Source organism: Synchiropus splendidus, chromosome 4, assembly GCF_027744825.2.
Source record: "Synchiropus splendidus isolate RoL2022-P1 chromosome 4, RoL_Sspl_1.0, whole genome shotgun sequence".
Lineage (NCBI taxonomy): Eukaryota > Metazoa > Chordata > Actinopteri > Syngnathiformes > Callionymidae > Synchiropus > Synchiropus splendidus.
The window spans coordinates 27,928,128-27,947,680 of NC_071337.1; positions in this window are offsets into that span (position 1 = coordinate 27,928,128).

Here is a 19,553-nt window from a genome sequence, read left to right on the forward strand (position 1 = left end):
TAACAATCCACATGTATACAAGAAGCACCTATGTAAAAGAATAAAACTGGGTTGAAACGCTGTGTTCAGTCAGAACCAATTAGAAGTCTTGCTGTTGAGTTCTGATCCTGATGGAGGAAAGATAGATGGTTAATTTCGAGAATCTTGATTGATGTTTTTCTAAGTCGGCATGTGAGCGAATTGAAATAATATTCGGAATCTTGTGCCATCTTTGTCTGTACACCAGTTACACCTTGGTAGTCTGTTGCTGCTCATTTTGAGAGTTGCCTGCACTGAACCCTATTTAAAACTTCCATCAGAGAATTTGCAGTGTTGGTCGACAGAAGTGTAAAACTGACAACAGTCAACACCAATGTTGCTTGCTATTGCAATGCTATTGTTGTCAAGGCACAACATCATGCTTCCCTTGCAAGAGTGTTACTGTGAGAGCTCTCTCAGGGCAGGGTCTTCCTGTTGTCCCCAAATTTGGCTGAGTGAGTTTCAGAATGAAACCAAACAACAGTTCAGGATAAGGTCCAGGAAAGGTCTGGCTTTTCCCGACTAGAGCAGCAATTACAGCCTGGCAGATCTTTGGCGTTCTAGCTGCTGAGGTAATCTGGAGAAATTTCTTCTCATCGCTTACAGCAAAAATGACAGTCTTGTTCCAGAGGAGATTTGCATTCCGTCCCCAAACTGTGACCTGGCAGACAGGCAGACAGAAGACGTTCTAGTCAGATGGTCTCCGGGTCTGTATTGAACCTACAGAGAGCATGAGAGGACAGGATCAACAAATGTGACTGAGATGATCTTTCTCTATCCTGAACATGATGGAAGATATTTTATCATCATCGCCGAACACCACAGCGGTGGCTTGCAGCCTGTGGCCTCTGAGCTGTCAGATACATCACAAATCCTTCTCTCCATTCCACTGACATGGATAATCTGAACCCCGAGCTGCCTGTTCAGCCTTGTGAGCTTGTCACAGCCAAGGGCGGGATTCAAACCTGCTCCTGCTTGACGGCCCTCTGTTTTCCTCCATTGCTCTCTAGCTTTTAAAGATAAACAAGATTAATAGGCGAAAAAGTGGGTCAACTATCTGGCGAAACAGACGAATCATCAAAGTTCAGTTTTGCTTGCAAATGAGGAAGTTATTTTTGTTGGCAATGTTGCATTCCCAGGGGTCCTCTTTCCTCTCTTGAGGGGCTGATCTTAGCACGAGAAGTTTAGGTGGATGAAGCAGCTTGTGACGATGAGCTACACCACTGACCTGGAAGAGTCCGGAGGTCCGATCGGTCGGACGTGTTGGACTGCAGGTTAACTGTGGACTGCATCTGAGTGAGACTCTGTCTCTGGCTGGTAAAGCGAAGTCCACTGCACAGAGGAGGTCACCAAAAGTCAGATATTTAATATTCATAGAAGCTCATCCCACTGGATCAAAATTTCAGAATTCAATTGTCCCAACTCGGCAGGGAGATGAGAGGAGCACGAGAGCTGACACACATTTGCATGACAATCAGTTCAGTTCAACACAGATATTTGTGTCGCGGCTATTAGGAGGCAAATGAGGCAATGTTTAATTTCATACACAACTGAATCCCAGAAGACAACAACATGAAGTGGAACCAAACTGCTGAGTGCAGATTATTTATGGAAGTCGCACAACGACAGTCAATCTTTATTCATTGTCCCATTGTCATGGGAGGGAGTCTGCAGCTCGGAGTGAAGAAAAATGCCATGAAAAAACAAACACACCTTCCCTATCCACACAGTTGTACAAAGAAGGGACGAGGAAAATGTACTGTTGTGAATTCATTGTTGCATATGTTGTGTATATTGTGTCCCTTTTTACTGTGCCTTGTTCCATTCTACCTACGTGCTGCTGTAATGTTGTAATTCTCACTTGCGACACTAAGAAAGCTTATCATATATTTATCAGGAGGTAAAAGTTGGCAGAGGGGACTTCAGAATGCTGTCCATGCTATTGGACTCCCCCTTGTATTGGCAGCATGAGACAGCAGCTGCAGGTCACAGGCTTTCTTAATGGTTCTTTCAGCACATCTTCACATCATGAGTGATGTGTTGTTGGCCTCTATAAAAACTGGGTTTGAGCGGTGGCATGCGACGGACCTCCACGCTGAAGTAAAGTGCTGAGTCCAAAATCTCTCTTATGAACATTTGCATCCAACAACCTCCGTGACAAGCAGGAGGAATACGTTGTGATGCTTCAGAAGGAGTCTGATAGATTTTTAGATATACACAGTACTGGAACGGAGGCACGCAAATACTGACTTCCGGGATGTTTGGAAGTTTCAATCTCCAGCAGAGTTGAGCAGCAGCAGCAGGAGACTGAAGGTGGGCGGTGAGTTCCTGCAAGCTATTTGGATCTTGATGCTTGTCAGATCTCCAGTGCGGGGTCTGATGCCGACACTGGACCCGCCACGAGAGGGTTCATGGCAAAACCACTGCGAGAGATTTTGTCTTTGGTCTCAGAACTGAGGCCACGTAGGCTTGATTCAATAATAATGCAATGAAGGTCATCAACCAACCTCAGCATTGTGTGCTCCTGGTCACAGTCTCTCATGGTGTCGACTCCTTGTGGCAGCTCTTCATCACACGAGGCGTTGTTATGTTTACTTTGAATACAAGGGAGAGCGTCACCAGCCAAACGTCACACTGTGGTCATTTACATAAAAGAAGGGCTGGTGTGAAGTGAAGAGCGGTGAAGCGTCCCTGGTGTCTGAGCTTATTGTCTCTCTTCTGCAGGCCTCAGCTCTTTGTGTGCAACAACACGACTGTGTTTCCTGTAATTACTGCACAAGATCGTCTGCACTGAAGAAGTAAACCTTCTTTCAACATCGACAGCCGCAAGGAACAAGTTTGTTCACGGTCGGTGTTTCCTTTGGGCTCCACTGAGGTGAGTTAATGATTTAACCTCAACGGAAAACAAACCGGGTCAGTGTGGTGTGACAGTGACGTGTGAGAAGAGCAAGTGATACGTCGCCAGTCCTTAATGAGCTTTGCTTAATTATCCAAGGTAGGATAGTCAATTATACATTCAGTTAATTATACCTGCTCCTCTGAGAGTTAAGAGCCCATGTGACAAACGCAACAGAGAAGACGGTCAATAAGTTGATGTGGATGAGCCTGGCAAGCGGCCAGGGAGGTGATGGTGACGCCAGTCGTGGCTGGAAACATGTCATGTCAAGAAAGTCTAATGCGACTCAGCATTTGTCATGAAAGAGATGTAGAATGAAGATCAATCTCTAGTGGAGTGGTTATTAATATGTCAGGCATGATGTTGACCTGTGGGCATCTGTGACAAGGGACCAAACAGAACTGCTCCTTTTGCTCTCACACCTCTGAGGTTGGCCACTGACGCGTCACGCAGGACTCGTCTACATGGAACCTACTTGTCGGACCCATGAAACACAGCTTTTGGTGAATTTAGAATGGTCATTGAATTAACATTTGAGTCAAGGATCCAAATATAACGCTCTACCAGTCACATCAGAATCAAATTTATTGCCATGGTCGGTGGGGATCCCACCAACTAGGAAAATGCTTCAGAATAAAGTGCTGTCAACAAAAACATAAAATAAAATAACCCACAAACAAAAGGCTGATCACGGTCTGACGGCAGAGGGGATGAAGCTGTTCCTCCGATGGGAGGTTCTGGTCTGGACCTGCACGCCTCTGGGTGCTGGCACATGAAGTGACTCGGTGCTCTGGAGTTGGTCTCCATGCCCTGAGTTTGGCACGTGCTTCGTGGGCATACAGAGGTTGGTGAATCTGTTGTGCAGTTAGCAGACAGTGAGGGGTGCATCTATAGCAAAGGGGGAGCACTTTGGGAACCGCTGAGCTAAAGCGAAACCAGTGGGCACATGTCAAAGTCTCAACCAGCAGTCAGTGTAACTTAATAACTGATCTTCAGTTACTGGACAACCTACCATGGACGAGAGTTGTGATTTTGAAAATCAATTCTTGCGAATACTTTTGGATTTCAAATGTAAACATTGTTTGACTTCAAATTCTTCTAAATGTCTTTTTGGCTTACTGTCGACTGTGTGGTGGTTGATACAGAGAAACTCATTCTGCATCAAGAAGTGAACGCTTCAGGAAGTCACACACAAGAATATGCTACGTTTCCTCTCTGCCAAACTCGGAGACAAAGAGCAGCTGAGAAGGAGGCGGATGATGAAGAGGAGGAGGACGATGTGGGGAAATGTAAAAACATTATTACATAACTTTATCAAGACAACAGAAGTAATGAATACGGAGGCAACAGAGCCGAAATAAAGGGCTTTAAAAGTGCCATTCCGATGGACTCAGCAGAACAAGATCAAGAAAGGACAGAGATCATTTTAACTCCTGATCCTGTCATTAGCAAAAGTTGTACTGACCCACATTCACGGTGTGATGCGTCATTTCCTCCCACTGACTTAATTCTACATTGAGATTCTGCCTGACAAATGAACAACATGATACTCTCTCATGGGAAGAGTCATTTCACAAGAGCCGGACAGCCGTAATGAATGACTAGAGAGTTGAGCTGTAAAAGCTCCGGGTGAGAAATATCCCCCCCAAACATTTAATAAGAGTGAGGTGGAACATGAGGGTGGAGGGCTTAAAATAAAACTGAAAAGAAACTTGGTGTGTAAACAGAAATATCACGGAGGAGAAGCGGAAGGAAGGATGCCAAGACGGAGGGGGAATGTGAGGAAGATGGAAATAGACAGGAATTAAACATGATCGAGGGAGGAGAGGTAATAAGTGAAGCATGACAGCACAGAGGTGAACAGGGAGGACAGTAATAAATGGTGTATTTTCTGTGTAGACAGGAACACATAGACACCACTTCATCAGAAAATTGTTGGATATAATAATTGTTTAAATGAATACAGGTCAGATTCTTATGTTACGACCACCTGCTTCATTCACCTGCGCAACAGTTTTGACCTTAACCTTCACATTGTTCCTTATTGAGCTGCGTTTAGCAGGTGGAGCAAGGAATGGACTCGATCACTCGTGTGGGAATCTTGTCCTCCACGACTCCTGTGAACCGATTCATGAGTCAAGGATACTGGAATGGTATTTTGTTTTGTTTTTTATGGAGGGTCACTTTTAGCGCCCATTCAGGGCTCACTGACACAGAAACTAAGACCAGTGAGGATGAATAATGCCTGTACACCGAAACCACAACAGTAACACATCAGCCCCGCCTCTCTAAACTGACTTTCTCCTGAAAGTCTTCAACAGTGGCGGACTACAGAGTAAAGCATGTTCGTTAACAGCCGCAAACTTTTGGAAATATGAAGACAAGTTCTTCGGAATATAGGCTTTTCTTCGCACAAGATGTTATGTGTGCATGCACAGCGCTATTGCCATGCCTTGTTCTCCATTTATATGAGAGCAATACAACACCACCTGCAGGCCTGGCATGTTTACTACATCTTTGTGGTTATGTGAGGAAACATTTTCCTGGGTGCATATGCTTACAGAGCACTTTTTTGAAAATAGCATGCAGACAGATGGGATGGGAAGACGCACCTGCAGACCTGTCCAGTTGCATCAAAGTCAACCACACTTGGGGTCGAAATCCAAAACACAATATTATGAGATGAATTCAATTCCAAATCCAGAATCTGTACAAGAACAAGTGGAATCATTCTGATTTCCATTTCCTGTTGTCGTTCATGTACTGTATCTTCATGTTGATGTAAAAATTGATTTTTCGTCTTGAAGCACAAACATATTTGACCGAACAGTGGTAGCAGGACGACGCCACATAAACATATGTTGTGAAGGATCTGTAACTGGGTCATTGTATGCTCCAACTGAGGGTGCAATTTCATTCAAAGCCACATTGACCTGTTGGAAACGTTCGCCCAGGCCTTGAGTTTGACTCAAGTCGACATAATCGAACTGTGGGAGGGCACTTGCTTTGCGTCTTTCTAACTTCAATAACAGCTTGTTGTTGGAGTAAAAGGTATAAACCGCCAAACAACTGCCACCGACAAACACCCGTGGACGAGAGGTTTAGGAATGGTGGGAGGAAAGTGGAGTGATCAAGATCCGATCTGGACTCTGGATTTGTTGATCCAGTGGACCTTTATCAGCCATTTGTCTCCATCAACATAGTTCGACATGCCACTTCTATTCGGCAGATGTGTAAGTTATATGAGCGAGCTCGAGCTAGTCTTGTTGGTCGTGTGAGAAAGCAGGGGAGGAAGGGGCCCTGTGTCCTCGGCAGGTGGGAAAGAACAAGAAAAAAGACGACTTAAAATGAATAGTGGATGGCTAAAACTCTGTTCAGAGAGATACAGGCAGATGGAAAAAGAAAAGGAGAGTTGAGAGATTGACACTCAAATGTAAATAGAGAGAGGGAGGGATGGAAAAGCGACACAGTAGTGGACTCCTCAAAAGCCCCTTCAATATGTATGAGGGTAGCTCCATAGACCTGGCAGCCACAAACAGGCGACGGAGGAGAAAGGAGCGGAGTGCAGCTACGCAGGTTGAGCTGAAAAGAAAAAGCTCTTCTGCTGTCAGTGGACTTTACAGTGTGTCCGAGGAGCCTGGAGAAAGGGGGACCACCCAGGGTCTCTGTTTACCATCCCCTGCTTTTACTTGACACAACAACACGACGGCCTGGGACCAGATATGAGCTCAGCTAAATGACCTGCTTAAGTAGTTCACTACAAAACTGCAGTCAAAGGCAGACAAACGAAACAAAACCCGATAAACAAGCGGCCAGGATCGCTGAAGGACCTGAGCCATAAAACACACGGAGCAGCCGAGGAGCTGAAGGAGGGCAGCTGAATGACAAATAAGTTGTAGGCTACATAACGGTGATTTCAGTCACCATGAGGGACATCTGACACAGCACCACGTGCTGCACCTCTATGTGACAGTATCTTGACGTCCCAGCACAACTCTGGGGAGTAAGGTGAACAGCAACTGGCAGAGCTTTGAGCTCCATCAAAAGTTAGACACCAAGAAATGACAGAAGTGAGAATCTGGAGAGGCACTCTGGACATGTCCAGCTGGGAGGAGCTCACAGGGCAGACCCAGGAAACATTCAAAGGACTGTTGTCGGCCTCTCAGCTGTGGATCCTGCCCACACTCCACACAAATAAATAGAAGGATGAATTCTGTTCTGCTAGTATGGAGTTTGGGAACATCCTGATGATCATGTTGTTGAGGCGTGGCTTGTAAGTCTGTTGACTTGGCTATTGAGTCTAGAGACATCTGACAGTTGCATTCCAATTGTGCTTTTTCCACAACAACCCTGAAATAGTTCATGATCCAACATTGAGGATCTCATCCAATGAATAACCTTGTCACTGTTTTATCATCATGTTGACTGTGATGTAATTGTGACAATAAATGTCACTTCTCAGAAAGAGAGAAAAAACGCTTGTTTTTTTTTGTTCATTTTTGATCTTTAGTCAAGAGCGAACAGAAGTCAGCTGATGCGGTCAAGCGTCAGCATGTCATGACTTATGAAAACAGTTTGCCGCAGCACAGATCAACTGAGATGAGATAAGATGATACACTCATGAGGAAGGTTGTTAATTGCATCGATTTACCTTTATAAAGGTAAATAAGGAAGTCACAAAGAGCCATTTTACATTTGAATTCAGGCAACCACTAGCTCCTCTGTCTCACTGGGTGGTACCTGGTGAATCCCTCCACTGCTCCTCTGTCCTCCACCTCACCACTAAGCCCACAACAACGACAGAGAATTTTCAAAGATGGTCCAGAGTTCAGCCTGAAATCTGAACCTAGATTGTTAGTGGGTTATTTATTTATTAGTTATTTATTTTTATTGTTCATCTTGTTCATGACAGCACTTTATTCAAAGCACTTTCCTGGTTAGTGGGATCCCCACTGGGGTGTTGGTGGTCAGGACGCGCTCCTCAGTCTCGGAGCAAAGAAGGAGTAACATTCTTCTGCAACACCAGACAACATCGGATTTTTCTTTCAAGACAAACATGCGGGGTGGAACAGCTACACTGATAAAGTCTTCACAGCTGAGCTGAAGCTGCTGTGGTGGTGCACAAACACAGCACACATGTGTGGTCCACTCCTGCAGCAGGAAGCAGTGTGTACGTGTGGCACGAGGAAAGTCTGCCTGATGGCAATTACCCCTCCCTCCATTCACACAGGCACATGCCGCCTCATTACTTTGGGCGATAACAGAAAGGCTTTTATGACCTCTGACCCCGCTTCCTTTTTTCCATAAGAACAGGCCTCCCCCTGCCCCGGCACACTCCACCAGTCAACACACGGCAGAATTAAAGCCAAGGAAATGAATTTTATTGCCCTCATTTGGACAAAAGTGCCAGACTCTCCAACTTCTGCTCTTCAATCACTTAGAGAAATGAAGCGACTTCAGCAGCTGTGGCCAGCCGCACCATCACACACTGTTTCACTACTACACAAAGATACGAAGAGTGCTGACTGCCTCACTCCTCTCCTCATCCTCTGCCTCATTGTCACTCTCCTTTGTGACTCTGAAGAAAGAGAAAATCAATTTTACAGCGCCCACTGTGCTGCAGAGTGGCACACTAGTCTTGTATTGCGCTTCTACTTGGGAGGGAAAATCAATTTTCACTATCTGTTTTACTTTTAGGGCAGCACACTTCAGAGGCTCACATCTACATATAGGTGCGCCTTTTGTCCCGGCACACTTCTGTGATGGAGCTATTCTGAGAGGGCATTATTAAAAGAGGAGTATAAGGTCACTGAAGACAACTGGCCCTTCTGGTGCCACACCCTGCTGCCACTCCGCTCGCACAGATAAAGTTGTTAGTCTGAACCTGAACTCAGTCATCTCAGAAAAGGTCACGTTCAAATCATGTCCAAACCTCATAGACGGATAGTTGGGTTGCTGTTTAAAAATGGAACCCTCAGATTCTGTCAGGAATAACGCTGAAAATGTTCCCATTGATATTTTATTTTCTCAATACAGACACGCCACTGTTTGAGTGAGCACAACGTTGTTGAATAAAAACGGTAAACATCGGGGAAGAATGTAAGCAAGACTCAAGGACGTGCTGTGATTTCAGTTCAGTGGCAGTAGGGTGAAATTTGTCACTGAGGCAACAAGTCATCTTCAATATGAAGATAGTGGTACACAACACATGCTGCGATTTACAGGGACATCTTGAAAAAACAACATTTGTTCATTCAGTTTGGTTTAGCAAACAGTGATTTAGCTGATGAGCCGATAGACCACTGACATCTCTAGATTTTGCTATCAGCAATAACAAATCAGAAAAAAATAAAGCTATTTTTAGGAAAACATGGTGAACTGTGGTGCATCTTCAACCGGCCAGCAGATATGTTACTATGGCAACAGCAAGCACAGATGAACCTTTATGGAAAGAAAAAACACACATTTCCGATTGTCGACTCGCCTGACAGGATACAGCTGAGTATTATATCTTGCTGCAACAGTGAAGACCCCCAGGTTTGAGACCTCTTCACTTGAGATCGAGCCAGTACTTGAACACTCCTGGTCAAGATGAAACACAAGACTTTACTGTGTGCAGGTTTGGACACCAGAAGAAGGGCGACCTTATAAGGAGCAATGAGCACTTGCTTGTGTATTTGCCTCTCCTCTCCATGCTTTCATTTTAATGAAAGAAAACGCAACGCAAAATCCTGTCCGAGATGAAAAACAGTGTATTGAAGTATTGACTTTTTCTTTGCATACTTTTGAAGTACACCATAGTGAGTGTATCATACATGTGTTATTTTGTAAGAACTAAAATGCCAACGTTAAGTATGCTTAGCATAAATGAATACATGAATTTGAATCATCATGCACTTCACTCTCAATACATTTTAAACAGACACGGAAACGTATTTAATGGGCACTTGAAGTATGATAACATGATTGACAATAAATCACCCAAAATTAACCTCACGCCTCCCAAAGACCCTTTACTGCAAAACTTTTTCAACCAAATACATATACATATACTCAAATTAAGAAATGAAGAATTAAGATTTTAATTAAAAAAAAAAAAAATCAACACAGTCATCGGCAGTAAAAAAAAAAAAAAGAAATGTATAGATGTTCAATTGTTTTTGGGAAAAAATGTTTCACATTTCGAGGTAGGTTTTAAAGACGTTGTATTAAACCATTTTTTCTTACTAGTGTTTTTCTAGGTTTTGATTTATTATGATTTTAGTATACATTTTAGTACATACAGACAGGCGGGCATGAAAGAAAATGTATTATTTGAAATGGTTGAAATAATACTCTGCAAATGCACAATTATGAATATATTAGTGGCTAAAACAAAGTATACTTTTGATAAGTAGATCAAAGTACATTGCACTGTGTCTTAGATGTACTTTAACCAGTATGTTGGATGCAAATGTACTTAAAACATACTTGAATACAATAAAACACGATTATTGTGCTCTTTAGTGGACATCTTTTTGATGAGGGATAAGCGGCATTCTGTCTAGATTCCTGTCACAGGGGAAGTTAATAGCCACAGAGTTGCAGTATTATTCACACAAACAGTAATGTGGTCTCAGGGGTCGTCCAGAGCTTGAACATCCTCCAGCTAGTTAACTCTTAACACTCTTGTATCTGCAGCCCAGATGCGACCCTCCTCTCCCTCTTTCCATTTACGCTCACAGATGGGGTGGCAGTGCTTCATTATCTGGCTTCGCGTTCCTTTGTTTGCGTCCATCTGTGTGGTAGCACTTTCTTTAAATCTGAGCAAAAACATTTGTTTACGTGCGTTAAGTGAGTCAGCCACACACACGATTGAAATGAGTCACCGATGCAAGTGGCCTTTTATGTGACTCAACAGTAGCATGTGAGGCCGGAGGGCATGGCGAGGACAGCCATCCCAGCTCCGGTTTCTGCTGCTGACTGTCCACACTTGACCCCAGCTGCAGCCACGGGGCAGGGATGTCACGGGAAGTCCCCTTCACCACACATTTGGGTTTGTGTGCTCACTTGCATCGATGTTCCATCGCCAAAAGCTCCGCTTGCCACGCTTGTGGTTTATCAACTCTGAGCTTCTCTTGGAGAAGGCCGGGGGGAGGGGGGGAGTCTAATAACAAGCATCTTCCGTACAAACACTCTGACCACAATATTTACAGTAAAAGCCTCCCACATTCACGTACCAATCTCCATAGTTTTACCTCCCAAATAGGGGTATTTATAAGAGGCAAATGTGCTTCTTTGAAAGTCTGGACGACTGAGAACTACACAAACTAACCACTGTTATTATTCCCGGCTCACACACTCTCCTCCTCCAGCTCTGTCTGTTCGGAACGATCTCGCTGTTCCACCAGGCAGACCTCTGATCCAGCTCACTTGTGTTGTAGCCCCATTGAAGCTGTTTAAATTAACTTCTGATTGTCACTGACAGCGCTGGAGTCGTGACTGAACATGCGGCACATTGCTAATCAGAAAGGTCTGGTTGAACTGCGCACCCTCGGGTCCTGGAGTATTACACCATCAGGCTCGCTGTGACCTCAGAACCAGTCCCAACCAGCTGAACAAGGTGTGAGCAGAAGATATCGTGACCTGTCGGTGCCTTCCAAATTCATCTCTCAAAGATGATGAGCAAATTGCAGAACTTAATGGGCTGAACAAATGGAATGAAGATAAAAGAAAACGTAACAGCAATGGTGTATTGTGGTGTGTTGGGGTTCTCAGTGATGAGCTGGCAAGATACTGCTGCATCCCAGTGCTCAACTGTGAACTGAACTGACGTCTCTGTCCTCAGGGAGAGACCTGGAACTGAACCATTTTATCGAGTCTATATGCTGCTGCTTGTTTCACACACACTGAACCCTGTGACAACAATGTGATTTATCAAGCTTTCATGTAAATAAAACGCCAGTGATTTAATTTGTGTGACGTGTTTGAGTCTCCTGATATTGGCCGGATGATAATGGTTCAGAGCCTCGCCAGGTTTACACCTGTGGCTCATGCATGTCTAACATCGATTTGCTTGGCTTGGCTTATATTCAGGGACTCTCAGTAGTCACAGTAATTACAGTTACGATGAAAACTGGCTTTCTTTTTCTCATGTTCAACAGGGATGTTCTAGCTTGATAGCGCAGGAAGTAAGGGACATCCCGGACCAGCTTCCTGTCCCTCACAAGTCAGACAACCACTCACACACACACACACATTATGATAATGTGAAGTATCAGAAAGAATCACCCAGTATAAGTGCGTTCAGGGGCACTGACAATTTGGGTTTTGGCGTTTTGGCGTTTGAAGACAAAAGGCAAGCGGCTCTTATCTTCTGTTTTCAGGTTGTGGTTTACTTACTTTTCTTTCTGTGGCTGACCTTATGTTTAATATAATGTCTGATACAGCGATAACTGATTCGCACACACAGAACAGTGTTTCTTTAAAATGAAGACTGTGTGTATACTGTAAACTGTATTAACTTCTTTTTAGCCAAATTATGCTAAAACAGAATTTTATTTTTTCCACACACGTGATCAAACCGTTTAGTCAACCTGGTGTGGTTTTCTCTAGGAGATTTTTTTTTTCAGCCATGAAAAAAAATCACAACTTTCATACTGCCAATAGTCATTGTGCCTTTCTATATTTTAAATGTGCTGTATAATCAAATATATTAATTTTTTCACTTGGATATTACACTTGGCGTGAGGTTTATTATGTTTTGACACTGTCATCAGTCATCAGGTCAATTACTTTTATCCAATAACAAGTAAAAATATGAAACATGTTCTGTTTTGGTAAACGGCTGATGGTATGTGGAGGATTTAAGAAATGTCAAACACAATAGTGTTTTTGCACAACACTGATGTGAAAATGTTTGATTGTTCTTGGGTCATTGGAAAGTGTGGCATGGGTCATGACATGCATCCATTTAGTGTACATTGTTGCACGGTATGTACTGCTCCTGATTTTATAAGGGACACATGGGCGGGGTGTTAGTTTGTGACGTGAATGGTGGCAACCCTAATCTGAAGTCAGTGTTCAAACAAACAAAGGCCTCCCAAACCTAACGTTGAAGTTGGATTCAAACAGTAGACACTGAAGTGCTAACCGCGTCTCCACTGTTCCAGCGTGCTGTGCAAGACTGGATACTGCATTTTAGAATCAAGGTGTCAGATGTATTTAAACACACACAGCTGTCGTGAGGTGCACACTGACTGCTGTGTTAAGAGGGAACTTTCCCTTCCCTGTGACCATGTCGAGTTTCCTTCAACCAATCAGAAGTCTGTGTCCGTAAAAATAACCACCAGTCAGCAGGTCCGCTCTGAAAACACAGGGTGCCCACATTGCCTGTTCGCAGCAGCAGATCTATTTGTGGAAAAGTGCACGTTGGGCAGCAATGGGGTGGAAACGGTGGCCTGGGAGTCGAGCAGCAAGGCCTTGTGGGACGGCGTCTGCTGGAGAGTGTCGGACTGTTGCACCTTTGAGCACTTACTCATAATTACGGCTTTTGTGTTTGGCACTGCTAATGGTTCACAGGCGGAGGGGGTGATGGCGGTACACAACAACCCTGCCTTGAGTGTTGACAGTCCTCAGCCTCTAGCTTGACACTTGCCGCGGCAGAAAGCCAGGTGACACTTCCGTAGATACCGTTCTCAGCATTGAGTCCAGTCAGTGAAGCACCAGAAGTCCACTTGTGTCGGCTTGTGTAACGTGGAGTGGGCAGAGGGCTAGCGGCTAAACTTGTTAGCATAAACCCACGTACGGATATTTAAACAAAAGTAAACACCCATTTTTCTGCACGGTTCTCAGTCCTAACCATACACGGAAAATATGCAGCAAAAACAAATAAAGCACTGTTTGTCTTCGTGTCCCATTGCAAGGGTCGGCCTCCTCCACCTTCATCAGTCACACCTGGTACTTCAACAAACAACACCACAGAGAAGCAGCAGAAGTTTCAACTCTGTCAGGTTTATGCTCCAGTCTTCCTGTTTGAAAATTTGGGATGGATGCAAAATAGATTATAGCTACTACAATGACCTAGAGCTGGAGGCAACTCCGGGTTCTGGGTGTGTGTGCGGGCTTCATTTGGACAAAGGTAGTGGTGTGGATATGACAGACTCCATCTTTGTTTGGATGGTCAGAGACCAGCAGCAGGGAACAGTGGTAGGACTTTTCCATTGACTAAGTCATGTGAGAGCGTGAGAGGGTGAGAGGGAAATCTTAGTTGTCACAGGCTTCCTTCAGGATGGCGTGAGGAGCATCATCATCCACCAGACTCCACCAGTGTAGTGTGAGTGAGTGAGTATTCTTTCCAGCGGGCAACGATAGACTAGAATTATGTGAAGTCTATGTATATGTAATAGCATCACGTTGAGGTTGCGAAGAAGCAACATGTTGTTACACTGACTGAATCTAAACTGAGCTACACATTTTGGTGACAACCCTGGATCCCACAGCCATCGGAGCCCCTCGATGGAATGTCGTCATGAATGTCCACAAAAGGTGTATTGCAAGGTCAGCGAAATGAGGTTTACAAAATTGGATATTGCAGAAGTTTGTGCATAAGTCACAGACAACTGTACGCAGACATACCAACACACACTCATATAAGCTCACGGGCCAAGTATGTGCTCATCGCCAGCATGCGTAGATAAGTATATGTGTGTGCAATTGTGTCGACCACAATGCACAGCTGGCGAGGAGAGAGAGCCGAGTGTGCCGGTGTGGTCAGGTCAGGGGCCCTGTCTCTCTCTCCGCTCCGTCCAAGACTCCCTTTCCTTCCCTCCTCCATCTTCGATTCCATTCCTTCCTCTGTCGTGGCCATATTTTGGCGTCTTCTTCCGTCTGCCTCTTTGGTCCAAATGTTTTTCCAAAGCCAACTACACAAACACTTGCATATGGACCCCGAAATTTAGGAGGCGAGACTTCTTAGAACAGCAGAGACACTTACATTTAGTCTTTTGGTTGTGAAAAAACATTTTTGTGCGGACTTGTGCAGAAGTTCACACACTCGTCAGGCGTCCTCCCTCCTCCGTCGTGTCTCTCGTGTGAGTGCTGACCACATTACAAAGGCTCGAACAAAAACAGTGTAATACAAGACGCAGAATCCCACATAAGACTGGAAACCAAACTTGTGTAAATAAAGTCATGGGTCACGACAAAGTGGTTGGTTTTATCTTCAACAATATGACATTGAGGTTGTCACTAGGAGACCAAACATAAACTTTCATTCCCGTCCAATTTATGCAAAACAACCATTGTGTTTTTAAAAGATAAACAAGAGTCTGTGCTGACCATATTTCAACGATGATGCTTCAATTAAAAGTAAGGATTTGGATTTGGTTTCGTCCACATCAGTCCGTCTCAGTGGCCTGCGTCCAAGTCTTGGTTCCAGTCTCTTAAAACCATCAGAGAGAGGTGGCACATCAGATTAACATCAACGCACATCACTGCTTCACTTTGATTCAGTCTTGTTGACAATGATCAACATGTGGAGGGAGACTGTCATCCACAGAATCACAGTGTTGAGAAACACAACATCTTATTCATAGAGTTGGAACAATAGCTCTCACGGGTGACTCACTCGTGTCTGTGTGTGTGTGTTGTATGTGTGAATTTGTAAAGCTATACTTGTGAGGACCTTAAGCCATTTGACGAGGTTTAGCCTCAATTTGAAAATAACTTGGTCATTATAATTGAATTTAAGTTTGGTTTCGGTCCTGGTTAAGTTTAACCATCTGTTTTGGATGACTAGGTTCAGGGTGAGAGGCAGGGGACAGCATGATGTTATGTGAATGAAAATGTCCAGCGACAATATATTCTAATGTGTGCACACTCGTATCCGGCAGTTGTTATGTTGTGCAGAGAAACCTGCTTCACTCAGATACAGTGTATGTCGATTTTGGTAAAGACAAGCCAGAGCATGACTTGTTAAGACATACTTTATGAACGTCTGGGTGTGTCTTTATGGTGACAACATCTTGACACATAACCTGCGTGTCACCTGAGTTCTACTGTGACTTAAACACACACGTGCACACACTCTGCTCCTCTCCTTTTCAGCACCAGGACAGAACTAGTCATATCAATGAGAAGGTACGAGTCCAGAAAGGACAAGGACCAGAATTACACTCTTAGGACTCCATGACAAGAGGGTTTGAATCCTGCTGTCAAGGTTCCCCAGTTTGCTTCCCCTGAGGAACTTAATAGCTCTAGTTGACCACAGCAGCCTCAGCACTGTGTTCATCCTGCAGGTTGGTTGGCCTTGGCAGAGAGACAGTACAGATGTGTGGAAACTCTCTTTGGACCTGGAAACACAGCGACGGAGGAACAAGATTCTGGGGAGCTACAATGAAACTGGTGTTACTGGTTTTGAGACGAGATGACGCTTCTGACTGGCAGCTCTTTAAGAAACCAGCGAGAAGCTGCTTTCTTGAGAGGCTCAACAAAAATTAGAGCGAAGGTTGAGAGCTGGGCTTTCGTCATGAATCGACAGTTTGAAGCTGTGAAAATGTGTTTTAAATACAGTTTTAAATATAGCTGCACCAAAGCCCTGGAGATGGAACTGAAGTAGAAGAAGCCAAACATCATTTTGTGAAAGGGTGAGGAGCCTGGTGTCTGCCTGAGACCTGGAGTTGAGCCACTTCTTGACCATGCAGAAAGTTGATCAGGAAGTCCTCTTTCTGTTCTTCAGGCTTTCTGTCAAACAGCACAGCGAAGGAATTCGATTTGTGGCGGTTGTTACAATACAGTTTGGCTTTTTAACAGCAGATGATTTATATAGCACTTTCCAACCTGCACCTTTTGTTGTAACATACGTTTTCGTCTTATTTTCATTCTGCCTGTGTGAGTCCTGTCTCCACCTTCACTCTAACCTCCTGTTTGGATTTGGGAAGAGTTGTTTTAGCACTTTTTTAAAATGCATTTTTGATTGTTGTTGAATGTACATTGACACAAACTGGACGAGGCTACTGCTGCAGATTTTGATGCTTTGCTCCTTCGACTTCCGATGTGGCAAAAATGGCAGAGCGCCATCATGGCAGTGGTACAGGTTCCACACTGTTAGGTGAACCTGGAACTGTTCAGTCTCCCTCCACTCCTGCACCGTTCGGATCGGACCTGAGCTGTAGTGAAAGCATCTATCAAGAGTCTGTGGTGTTGTGATGGCAAAGTGACCTCTGAAGTCATCAGATAGGATCACGCGCGATAATCCCGCAGTGAAAATATATTGTGAGTTAACCAGGACAACATACACTTAATACCCGCGGTGCCTTGCCCAAGGGCCATCCACCACTGTGACCCAGTTTGAATCAACAGCTGACCTACTTCTTCTGCCTGACCTGCTGGAGTGGAGGGAAGATTCACTGCTGCTGTCGACCGGCCTGATCTGAAGCTGAACCCGCGGACGCACGCTCCATAAGTCAGGCGAGGTGCAAGGGAGCTGATGTCACCCTGAGGGAGAGGATGCCGGGCGCAAGGTTGACCTCCACTGTCTCGATAGGAAAACAAGTAAACGTGAATGTGCACCGAGGTGCCGCCATCTAAACACGCAGCTTGTGTTTCCTCCAGTTTTTTCTCGACAGGACACTCATTCTCACGAGATCAACGAAGGGTCAGGCACGTCACTGCAGCTTGTCAGTGTGTTTTCTTTTTCATCAACAGTCAACAGTCAAATCAACAGATTTTCATATGTGTCTTGATCCAAACTTATGTGTGATGACAATTGATATAACAAGGAATGATTTGCACTGCGGGCTCAGAAAAAAAGAGGAGAATTTCCCTGTGTTGACATAATGATGACAAATGCAACACATTTGAAAGTAGCTTGTACAGCTGTCCCCTGGTGGCGCTCACTAATCACTCCAGCTTGCGTCCAGGTCGATACAAATTCAGGACTCGCTGGAGGCTTGTATGAAACAAAGCGAGAAACACCTCAGTATAGACGGGCTCACAACACACCGAAGCACAAGGCTTGAAAACTCTCACCATTTCACAACAGTGTGATTGAAAGCAGCCGTCGTCCTGTCACATCTCATGTGGATAATCTTCCCCCCGTGAAAAATGAGCGCCGGGCTAAAGTGCGTGAAAAGCTCGAACGGTTGTTGTGGATTAAATCTAACCGACGACATGCCGTCTGGCGACTGACACGCCGCGTTGACTTGTCTTGAGCGAGCCAGATTCAGACAACGTGTCCCGTCATGTCTCGCTCTGCTCGACATCTTCGTCCCGTTATGTATTCCTGCACCTCAGCGAGCTGTGGTGGGCAGCTGCGGGGGGCTAGCATGTCTGCACATCTGACACACAGCTCATGGCCACAGGTATCGGCAGTGTGAGACCACAGACCCACACACCTGCTGAGTGGATCATCGGCGATGATAAAAGAATTTGTCAATTGTTACGGATTTATCAGATTTAGTGGGGAGTGTAAATATTTAACAGACAGTTATGATCAGCTGTTGCTCTGTAAGCTGAGGCATGCGGCAGAATTAACAGGCCAGGCCTGAGTGAGCTTTCTTAAGGTGACATTCTATTGAAGGGTTGTGGACGCAGATATGTTGGGGAATGATGTACAGATGTATACCGTTGTAAACGTAATAGCGGGATAAGCACACGGTTCACGGGTGAATAACACGATGGATGGATGCCTCCATAGACAGGTTTTTGTTCATTTTTATTTTTCCATTTTGTTTGAAAAGCATGTAGGCATAGCGACTTTCTTCCACAACTCACTTGAGCAGGATAAACAGCTTTGCTAACGTGAATGTTCACCATTCACTAAATGGTCCAGTTCACCGTCCCACTTTTAGAAACAGATTTTCTCAGATGAGTGAAGTCGACGAGGAATGACAGGCGGCACACGGACTGCCACGGATGGATGGATCAGTGCTCATTTTAGGGTTGATGTTCTGATACAACTGGAGTAGCTCCTCAGATTTGTCTTCAGAGGTGGATGAGTTCATTATTGTGGAAAAACGGCAAGACAGAAGAGCACAGTGACGCTTCATTGACAGGTGACTAAACATAAAGCGTTGTGTTGCTGGATGATGAGTAAAAAAGGAGATGATAAAGACAGTTACGAGGGTGGTGCTGTAAAGATGGGTGGACATATGAGTAAATGGGTGCAGGAGCAGAGGAAAGAAAGTCTCTTAGACGAACGGATGACTAATACAGTGTCTTGTTGTGCTGCTCAAAAGTGGATGTTTTTCCTCCTCTCCTCTTTCTCTTGCTCGTTTTCTGTCTATTCTGGGAAATTCGAAATTACAGTCTTTCAGCTGGTGGTTTGCTCGTGTGGTTCCAAATTTGTACTTAACCTTCCTCCCCCCTCCTCCGCTCCTCCTCTTCCTCCTCTGCTCCTCTCTTGACAAATGACAGATCTGGCCTTTCTCAGACGGCTTCTTCAATGACAGCTCCAGTGGTAGCAGGCTAGTTCTATCAGTGGCCCCCAACTCATCCTGCTCATCTTCTGACCATCTCAAAGCCTTAACACGTCCATGTCTGCTAAAAAACAAACTCCGGCCTGTGGCTTCACTCTCCGCTCTGTCCCTCTGCTTCCTGTCTCCCCTCCAGCTCGCCTGTAATTACCAGTAATAGCTATGGATCTGTAGCCCCGCCCCTC